Here is an 11,962-nt window from a genome sequence, read left to right as displayed (position 1 = left end):
AGATTAGTGCCTATCCCGTCAACAGTCGATGGTAACATTTTGATGTGATTATTTAGCGCGCAGGTGTTTCTGAACCTATCAAAGGGTAGGGAAACATGCGTATATTTTATGGACGTTTCTCGTTTTGCTTGAATGTTATGCACCCCAGCAAATTTTACTCAATACATGTATGGGCATTGTCCTATATAATGACTGTGGCAACCGAAATGAAAATCGAAAACACCTGACATATATTAACAGCAACAAGAAATATCTTTTAAAAAGATATACGGCGTTGATAGTTCAATGAATGAGATCAATGATAGCGAATATCTTTTTCTGTGCAGTTCTTAGCTGCATCACACGCAGTACGGGATGTTACGCGGGGTTTTCGCGGCTTATTTTACATTATTACATATTTCTGGTCATAAACCTATAGATACAAAACAGAAAACCAAAAGAAGAATGGAAGTGAAATTAAAACATATGAGTCAACCGACCACACGCGAAGTATCCGTATTTATAGGCGCGTTCTTCGAACAAACCTGTTTTAGTGGTTTGTCCGGCGCTGCTATTTGATTCGATTATTAACAGTATCGAGAATCATCGCGCTCATGCTTAATACATTACAATATGGTGGAATAATTATTGTTAAATTAATCAAAAATAATATTTATCATTGTACTGTTGAAAACACATTAAGAATCTATTATTGACATACCATAATTATATTGCTGAATATCTTCATTTAACATATTTCTTGTCTAAAGAAAATTCCTGGTCACCTAGTTCACGGATATCGCTGTTGAAGCTCTCCACACCAGTGAACATCAGCGTGCAAGTGCGTCTCGTGCCGTTTCTGGCCTCCGTTAACACGGCAACGGAGCCCGCCGACTGCACCGTTACCGGATGAGGCTTTACTTACACACGTGAGAACACGAGAAATCCAGTATATGTTGAGCAAGAAATGTGTTTAAGTATTTAAACAAAGGATGAAACGTTTGTTAAGTAGTACATTCAATTAAAATTAAATTTGTTAATCAGATTCCACGTACACTATTCGTAACGCTTGTATTCAATGTAACAAAAAGGAGCAATTTTAACGTTTGTTTAAAGTCTATTTATATAATTTTATTCAGTTGTTTGTTACTTGTCCCCATGCAGGAAATTATTGAAGAATTATATTGTCATCTTCACTAAAAACAAGAGCGGTATTCCGTACATACCTGACCTTCAATAATCATTCAGTATTTGATTTCAATTCGCTGCAAAGCCAGATAGTTGGGGAAAGGAATATATACGCAATGACTAACCAATCACGCCATATGGGAATTTTATTTTCAATACATGTGTACGTCGACCTTAAAGGGGCCTTTTCACAGATTTTGGCATTTTTTTAACTTATTCATTAAATGCTTTATATTGATAAATGTAAACATTGGATCGTAAAAGCTCCAGTAAAAAAAACAAGAAAAAAAAATAAAAAAAGGAAAAGAACATTGCCCGGAGCAGGTTTCGAACCAGTGACCCCTGGAGTCCTGCCAGAGTCCTGAAGTAAAAACGCTTTAGCATACTGAGCTATTCCGCCGAGTACACATTCTTGACGTATTTTATACCTCATATAAGCAATCTTCGTAGTTTCACAAAATTTTACGACAAAAACAGAACTCTCCAAATTATTCAATCGTTTCGCATTGCAACGCTTTATACTTTTTAGGTTTTAAAATCGTCAAAAGATGCATATAATGGCTATATTAGAGCATGGTTAATGTTCAGTATTACTGTTTCCTCACAAATATCATAACTAAAACGAAAACTTACGAATCTGAAACAACTTTTTTCAATTTTGTCAATTTACCAAAGCGTGAAAAGATCCCTTTAAATGGAAGTGTATAGTACTGAACTTATTGCATTGAACATGATATATAAACAAGTGCTAGTTAAGTATTGCATGTAATCGTCACTCGGTTATGTTCACGAATATGAGTCATTACTGTGTACAAGTCGGTCGGTATATGCTATGTTTGTATGCAGATTGTTGAGGTATTACGTGCACAGTAACCCATTTATGCTTAGTGGACTCTCCCATCCTTCTAAATTGGATCAATTTATTTCCAAAATAAGGGATGTATAGTATATTTATTTCTATATTTAGAATATTTCTTACAGAAATTCCTTTACGCAAACAGCGCAGACCTAGATGAGACGCCGCATCATGCGGCGTCTCATCTGGGTCTACGCTGTTTGCCAAGGCCTTTTTTCTAGACGCTAGGCATAAATGGGTTAACCACGAAGGAGTGGCTCATCAAAGCATACGCTCGAGTGGAGATAATATCTGTTATCTCATAATTTGAAAGGCACGCGTATGTAAGCCATCGGCTTATTATTTAATTGAATGTATGGATTGAGGTTGACCTATATTTTTGTAGTGCAAAAACGCTATCCAAAAGAACATTACTTGCACCATGACTTGAATTCATTTTACTGTTAGATGTTTATTTCATGTTTTCTGTTAAACCATGGACGCTGATACTGTGCATATCCATCGAACGTTTTCACGTTTTGGTAAATGGACAAAATAAAAATAAAATGTTTCAGATTTGCAAATTTTCGTTGAAGTTATGATATTTGTGAGCCACATAAATACTCTTATACAAAATGCTATTCTAACAGCCTCAGAGAATAAATTTGACGTTTATTTCGTTATTATTGTGACGCTAATTTTTTGCCCATATCTTGACTGAACTTGGTAAAAGAATTTGACCTTTATCTAGGCCAAATGCGAATCTGAGTCTATTCGTCAAATGATGTAAACAGCTAGGTCACCAGATCAAATCTGAGAAAAACAAACGTTTTACCCTTATAGAAGCCTCATTTGTTAATCCACCCAATGAGCTATCATTGATAGATCTTTGCTCAATCTTTATAAAACTTGGAAGTAATAAATATCTCTACAATATCTAGTCCAAGTTCTAAAGATTGTTCACTGAGGTCATAAACTAGGATCGAATGTCAATTCTTAGAAAAAAACAGACGTAGAAATACTTGTAATGCGCGTATTATTCGAGCACCGTAATTTAAACTTTATGAGATGACTTATTCAAATGTATTACCGTTTTTGTATTATTAATGTCGATATTCGAGTTGTTTGAAAGAGGGCGCATGAGAAAAAAACCGACCCGTTAATGATACGTGATTCTTATGAATAATAGAAAGAACCTTTTAACACGAATCGACAGTAACACTGGGGGCTGACGAGGTCAAAGCGTAGTCCGTTTCGCTACGACGTCGAGTATATGTTTTACTACGAAAACATTGTTTAAATACACATGACATCGAGATTGGATAAGTCGAAAATTGTGTTTAAAACATGTAAGATTATGATTTTGTAATAACAAAACTCTGAATTTAAGCACAATGTCATTTCATAGGTCTGTTACATCAAATTATAATCCAAGATGTGTCTGGTTTATGCGGTTAAACATGAAATAGACCGCTGATTTATCAAACCGAAGTCAAGTTTCACTTTTAAAAAATGCAATTAAGGTTTACAACTGTGTTTAATTGACACAATTTTACAATTTCCATATTGATCTATGTATTGTTAAGCCACTGGGGTGTTTAGAAATGTGTAGGGTGACCCAGTTATCAGAAATAAAGGCTACATATTATTATAAGGCATGATCATGTCTCTGACAGCATACGTATATGCCTCGCTACGACAACGCTTTAGCGTGCATGCGTTTCTCACAGAAGACGTATTGGTTATCTCTCAAAGGCAAAATAAAGAAGAAAAAAAAATAATACAGAGTCATGGAGTGGCTGGATGTTTCCTTTGAGACAGAGGTAGTAACAACGGCACAACATGATCCGAAGCGCACAGTCGACATGGTAATGCACATTATTATGATATAATTACATTCACGACTAGGCCAAAGGAAACGATTAAAATCGAAAATCCATATATAAGATGACAGTTGAGAGTCGAGAACCTAATGTCGTCGGTCTCAATAAAAATGACGCATCTTCACCTTTTGACAATCCCTTATACGTTCATTTTGATAGAGACCGACGATAGGTTTTCAGCATACGGTACTCTTTATCAAATGACATTCGATTCTCGTTATTCCCAACTCGCTTATCTCGAAACTCTGCTTATGTCAAAGTAAATCCCATGTTCCAACTTCGATCATTATTTATCTCATACGGATTTTGATTTTTACATTGTATATATCAAAGCGATTTTCTTGAAAATCGGTAATCGTCAACTTATTTTGAGGCGAATTTCATGTTCGTATACATGATTGTACCTGTAAAATCCACACCTGTAACAGCCGTAAGGTGTGGAAAGTAGGACCCCAATGGCACAAATCCGCAATTGCATAATCAATATATTGTTGTAAAGTTGTGGCAGTGGGTTTCTGTCACAGGTTATTGTTAACTGCGTACATGACGGCCGGTAAATTTACTTCTTGTTACAATGCGGTTAAGGCCCAGTCTCACTATGATGCCGGCGGAGCCCCAGTGCGTGATCAGGCATCTACCGGGATGAACCGGGGCCCTACCGGGATGAACCGGTGCTCCACCGGGATAAACCGTGGACGACCGGGGACAACCGGTGCTCCACCGGGAAAGTATTAAAATGTTTAATACCTCCGGGATGAACCGGGAGTCACCGGGTAGGACCGGCAACGACCTGCGTGGCACCTGGAACAACCGGGACTGTACCGGGAACAACCGGGACGGCACCTTAGCTCCACCGGGGCCCAAAACCACCCCGGCAGAGCTACGGCAACGCCCCGGTGAATGCCGGCAGAGTCCCTTTATAACTACGTTACATAAGTAAACCGGTGCTCTGACGGTACCGTCCCGGTTGTTCCCGATGCAGTCCCGGTTGTTTCCAGTGCCAAGCCGGTTATTGCCGGTCCTTCCCGGTAACTCCTGGTTCATCCCGGAGGTATTAAACATTTGAATACTTTCCCGGTGGGGCCCCGGTTGTCCCCGGTTAAACCGGGGCGTTGCCGCAGCTCTGCCGGGGTCTGATGCCGGTATAACCCCGGTGAGTGCCGGCGTAGTGACGGTATACCGGGGCTCTGCCGGGACTCTGCAGGCTTTCACCGGGTTCAACCTTTTCGTTTGGATGTTCATGCGCACAGTGAAGCACGGCATCTTTTGCACTGGGAAATGGCAGTCTGCAGTAACTGAAAACTGCATGTGATATGTCCAGAAATGGATACAGAAACTTCGTTGAGCAACCTATACATTATATTTGTACTTCGTTGCGCAACCAATACATACTCTGTGCGAAACCTTTACATAAAACGACTTGTAATTTCCTTCGAAACAAAGAATTTGCATAATTAAAATATATGTTCGTAACCTGTTTTGTACTTTAAAATGTGTAATGTACACTGAATCGAAGTAAAATGTAGTTTTATTTAATTTAAGTTACCGTAATTGGCTATTTTAACAGAATAACCACCTTATGCATTGCTTCAAATCAAAATATTTCGATTTTAGCTCAAAATAAACTTAAAGGTTGCAACTACGCGCATTTGTTATTAGTTTGTTATTGAAAATAAGTACCTACCATTACTGGATGTTCCGTTCTCTAATCCATAAACACCAGAAAATATGGAACTCGCCTGATTAAGTAGTGTATTTACACCATGTTTTCGTAGTAAAACATATACCCGACGTCGTAGCGAAACGGACTACGCTTTGACCTCGTCAGCCCCCAGTGAGTAAGTTTACGATACATTTGAATGGCAGAAATATCATGTAATTAATAAGTGTTACAGAGTTTTTTTATTCAGATTTCATTCTTCATCAAAACAGTGGTGGAGCATGCGGAGTCAAAGTGTTGCCAGTGTCACAACAGTCGCAAGTGTTACATAACTTACAATCCTCAAAGAACGCACCTTAATCCCAAAGCGTTATGTGCCTTAATTAACATTAAGCTTCTGTTAAACTTCTACCGATTCAGAGTTTGTTTACGGGACGTAAATTAACGCAAACATTTGTTAATGCCAGTTTTACACTAGCTTATCACTTTGTCCTTGGTGGTGTTGCGTAAAATGTTCAATATGCTCTACATCTTGTATACCCGCTATTATCTTGCACTAAACAGAGAATCGGTTATATATAGTTTTTAATGATCGTTAAGTCACGATTATTTTGCATATAGATAAATGGGACATTCCCAACGTATTTATTAGCCAAATCTTCCTAAACTGATAACGTAGATGTAGTAAACATTAAAACGCTAATGGGTATGCAGATGTGTTAAATCAGAAATAAGAACATGCCATTAATGCTGACGCATTCTTTGCAATTTTCGTTTGTTTTCTGTTTGTTTAATTGATTATTGTGAAAATATAATATCTTCGTGTGTCTTATATGGCGTATAGGATTGAAATAAACACATACCATTGCATATTATTACAACATGCACACTGACATGAATGCAACTGTCTGATGTACATACATTATAAAGTGAATACTTAATCATGTAATTGACTCTATTTATGTTCTACAACCGAAGTGTGCATATTATTATTTTGTCCATTTACTGAGTTTTTTTCATTAGGCACGTGTCGCAACACGTCTCATTGCGGCTACAGACCTGTTATGTTTAGAGTTGCAGGGGTATTGACGCGATAACTTGATGATTCGTGGCCAGACGCACTGTTGTCATTTTTTAGCATTTTAATTTTGCATTGTACTAAACATTGTTCACAAAACTGATTATAACAAAGTTCGGTATATTATTACGCATTACCTAATATAATGAACATGCGTGTAAGTTGTTCGATGTAGAGATAAAAAGCGACCTATGAAATTACCAATCACTTTTAAATACAAAAACATATTTTAATAATGAAGTAAATATTATTTGAGCGTATATGCAAACGATAAGAAATATCGTATCAGTGTTTTTTATGCGTTGGGTGAAAGGAACGTTTCATTTGAACAAAAGTCTAACAATTGTGGGACATTTCTGTTTTTTTAATCCATAATATTATTTCTATTTATGCACTGGTAGCAACACGGTTTACTGTTCAGTTGCCATAAAATACGAGTATGTAGTGATAATCTCATTTCTGTATGGATTTTTAAAAATGCGTGACATAATATTTTTCAAATTTACATTTACATACACACCTAGTCAGGACAAGGAATGCTAGCATTTCTGTAATTAACATGGTACTGGTAATTACAAGTCTATATTGTTCGGGTAGATTTTGCATACTTTTTATATTTACGTTACTGAGATTATTTACTTTGTTTTGCTTTAACCACTTATTTGATACATTTCCAAATGACATGCTTTATTCTTGTCACAATATTTCGTGATTCTGTTGAAAAATGTGTTATTTGTTATATGCTTGCTATACTTGAGCTATGACATTCAACTTTTGTTCACGAGATGCCAAAGTATGAGTTTATTTTTGTATTCCTCAGTCGTGCCAGCTAGGTGGGACCTCTCCATTACAGTTTTAAAATGTGGGGGAAGATAGCAAGCTATCTTTTTGGCCATTTTCTAAAGAAACCTCCACATTTTACCGAATAACATAATTGTTTAATCTCCTTATGTCTTGAGTTATATATATTGGTGTATATATTGATATATGTTTTGAACTTTTGTTATATAATAATAACGGTCAGTCAATGACCATTTAACAACAGCATATGTTTTGTTTGCTACTTCCACCCAGTGCATAAAGCGGTGAATATTACAAAGTGAATACAGCCAACATTATAACTTATTTGAAAACCAGTCGTCTGATTGGTTGAAGTTCCCTGCACAATTGGACATGGAAGGCAAAGAGATGTCTCATGTCACGAATTAGAATGAACGTGGGTTCAAACGATACTTATTTGTAAAGCTCATGATTTGATAAGAAAAGTGGCAAAATATTGATAATTAGAGCGCATATATTTTTTTTTTGCTATTATGACAAGAAAATTCTCACTTCATAAAAATGATTGTCATTGAATCGCACGCGCGATCAATGGTTCGAGTGGAGTTATCGCAGTACGTCTGGTTGATCAAGCTATATATAGAATTACTGACACATAAAATTATTGTATTCATTTTCAAATCTTTTTGTGACCTTTGCAATGTCATTATGAAGCTTACTTAATAAAACTGAATGTGAACGCCAATGAACACTCTTCATTCAATATCAGTCGATTTCATAAAGAGTGGTCCATTTAGAATGGTTAAGTAAACGTTTACATAATTTTATTGTTGAGTTTTGTAATTTTACTCATACGAGACGGTTTGACTAAACTGTAAAAAGAACACCATAAATACGTTTTCTCGTTAAACTTCGTGCATCCGGTTCGATATAAACTTATTGACACAAGTAATTTATTCATGCTATAAATATCATTATTATCGTTAATATCTATGGCCGTGTACGTAAATTTCTCTCCTTTCATTAAAATGCTTACTCTTATATAAGTAAGTAAGCTTGCACTATTTTGGATACTGGATTCCCAGCTAGATATTCCCATCGGAGAGTTAAGTGTTATCCGTTCGAAAATGCAACACGTACTACAACGTTCACCATGAGCACGCATTTAAGTTTAAAACGATGTTTCATAAGACATAATGGTCTAGGAAAAGCGCCTGGGCGTTTGCTTAAAAGATGTATTGTAAAATTCCCAATTAACATTAACATAACTGTTTTTCTCTAATTTTATTTATATTATATACGAACCCAAATACTATACTTGTATTAATAAATACATAAAATGACATTTTTTGACAAAAAAATGAAATATTTGAACAAGTCCCTATAAGGATAAAAACAAATCTTAATCTCAGTAAGTTCGGTTTTGTTTGTATCACATACAACAATTAAGTAATAGTTATTGTAGGTTATTTGTAGAAAGTTATTTGTTATTAATCGTACACGGGTGTATCGCTGATTAACAAAATGTTCAATAATGAGTGTGTAACAAAAAAACTAACGATTAAAGAAGAGATAAAAATTAATATTTTCCCCACACAACATTATTTGAGCAAGATGTAAAAATATGCACCGCTGTCTGAATGAAGTCGTTGAACCATGCATGTATGGCATTCGATATATGAATAAGTGTGTCATTTACGTATGTATTGACGTCAAAGATTGATGATTTACGACCATATCAGAATACCCACCGGTTCACATGAGCTGTGTTCATAAAGCCGTGAGGATAAAGGTGGTTTATTAAAACAACATTTTAAGTATATTTTATGCATTAAAAGGGACCGTCAACCGCGATTGAAGAAAAAGAAAAAGTTCTAATTACCATTATTAGTTTATATTAATTAAAATATCTCGACTGGTATATTACATTAATTGAAAAAGTTGTTAAGTTTTCATATTTTCAGTATATTCGTTGTTAATTGTTTATATTATATATATATATAATGATCAATCTACTTGCGTTATTTATAGTGTTTATATCGTTATGTCACCTATTTTCGCGATGTACTTTCGATTTCACATCGCGAAATTTTATTACCGAATACACTAAAAATATGAACGTTTTTCAAGTAATGTAATATACCAGTCGTGATATTTTAATCAATATAAACTAATAATTGTAAAAAATACGGTATTTTAGAACTTTTCTTTTTACGTCAATCGCGGTTGACGGTCCCTTTAATAGAAAAGTAAAACACAATCCACATTTCCTTGTAACTTAAAATTTTCCTACCTCAACGACTCTACCTTGCATGCTTGGACCTCAAACTAGGTTGAGTTACGATTTAAGTTACATATAAAATATAGCTCATTCATATCGATGAACTACATGACATAATGACACTCATTTAAATTCGTCATTGAATGGTGTCAATGTCCAACCTCCGCACAGAGATTTTACTAGATCCGAACAAAGATCGTGTAAAATGCATTTACACCATCATTTTACACCAGAAAATTATGGTCGATTGGTTTTTTTGTATTAGATTTAAATCTTTCATGTGTGTTTTTTTCTTGTACTTATTGAACTACAATGCACATTCAACCATATATTACACTTCATTAAATAATAAAATAAAAAGAAAATGTTACAAATCTATTTCGCAGTGAGAGTTTTAACTAAGAATGTCTATGCTTACCCGCAGGGGCAAAAAGGTAATGCGGATACTTGGATAACGGATGGCACGATAACGATAACAAAGAAAAACAAAAGCCACGCGCGAAATTTAAGTTCCTTTTTTTAATTTATATCCTTAATATTAGTTTTTGAGACGCGGTACATGGTGGAGTTGATTAATGGTTTATCATTTTGTAATATGAAGGAAGAATTGCAAGGAAGAATGATAGATTTTTGCCAAAATATGAAAACATTCCATCGGAAAACAGCATAAACTGAATGATCAGTACCTACTTCAACAAAATAAACATACATAGTAATATTGCACTACAGTGTTTGCTATTCCAGCATGCGGAGTAATTCCTGTGCTTCAAATACTGAAATTTTCATAGTACTCAATGAAATATTAAGAAGATAGAGCAAATTTTGATACGAGGTATGCATGAGGTGTGCATGATTTTGTAGATACCGTACTTCGATTTCCGAAAAAATGGCACGGCGGATAACAGAAACTCTTGACAAATTGCGCACTCTTATATCCGAGTTTTATCTTCTACTTCAAATGCGTTTATTTATATTGTTACTATTCTTACAAAGGTGTTTGCTATTCCAGCATGTTAATTAATTACTGTGCTTAAAATACTGAAATTGTGATAATGTTCAATGAAACATGAACGAAGACAGAGCATGTTTTAAAATGTAGTATGCATGATGTTGTAGACACTTTGATAACGGACACGTCGGATAATGGAGACTTTTAACAAATCTGGCACTCTGATATGTTGTAGACCGGCGAGAGCACCGGTGTAGTGCCAAAGAAGAAGACATCGACAAGAGTGTATATAAGCGTCGGCGTTACACTCGAAACTTTACGCTTTAATGGTCAGATTATAGTCCCCGAGATGTCGTGTCTTAATTGAATATGCCATGAAAAACAAAATCATCCAAAGGGATCAGAAAGATGAAGCAAATTTTCGGTGATTCATTTTTAATTTCCGTATGTCAAGAAATTGTTAATTATTACATGCTTTCTTTAACAGTATTCTACAGCGAATTTTGCATTTCTGGTTCACTCAAAATTGTGTATTATATTTTTAAAAAGGTGTCGGGTAATCGGGAACAGAAGTGCAAAAATTGTAATAGAGATGATCTGCTACAGAAGTGTCCATGAAAATGTGGCATCCGACTCTGTAAAATTTGAAAATTCCTCAAATACGTCAGTGAACTACAAATTTAAGATGCTGTCACATATTGATCTTGTAATTATCCCCACGTTTATCTGAGAAAAAGTGGGGATATTGTATTGATGTGCGTCTGTCCGTCCGTCCGTCAGTCCTGGACACCTGCTCCTGCTACACTATCAGAACTAGAACCTTGAAACTTACATACATGGTAGCTATGAGCATATGTGCGACGGTGACAGTGACGGAATTTTGATCTGACCCCTGGGTCAAAAGTTATGGGGGTTGGGGTGGGGCCGGGTCAGAGATTTTCACTTATTTTTATGCCCCCGGTATGGTGCATTGGCCATAACTTTTGCAATATTGATGATAGCAACTTGATATTTGGCACGCATGTGTATCTCATGGAGCTGCACATTTTGAGTGGTTAAAGGTTAAGGTCAAGGTCATCCTTCAAGGTCAAAGGTCAAAAAATAAATCCAAGAGAAGTAATAAGCTTTAAAGGGAGGTAAGTAAATAACCTGCTAAATGATATAACAATTTCAAATAAATCAAAGTGGCGCATAGAGTTACACAGTAGTTGCGCAAAGATGTATTTAGTATTCAATTGTTTGTGTTAACTCATCTGTGAAATGGTTTAGCTCATCCATCTAATGTTTATACAAGGGATTATAAAATATTGGCGCAAAGGGACACCTGTA

The sequence above is a fragment of the Dreissena polymorpha genome, chromosome 4 (genome assembly GCF_020536995.1).
Source record: "Dreissena polymorpha isolate Duluth1 chromosome 4, UMN_Dpol_1.0, whole genome shotgun sequence".
NCBI classification, from domain to species: Eukaryota; Metazoa; Mollusca; class Bivalvia; order Myida; family Dreissenidae; genus Dreissena; species Dreissena polymorpha.
The sequence above is the reverse complement of the archived record's forward strand: the minus strand, read 5'-3'. Positions refer to the sequence as shown.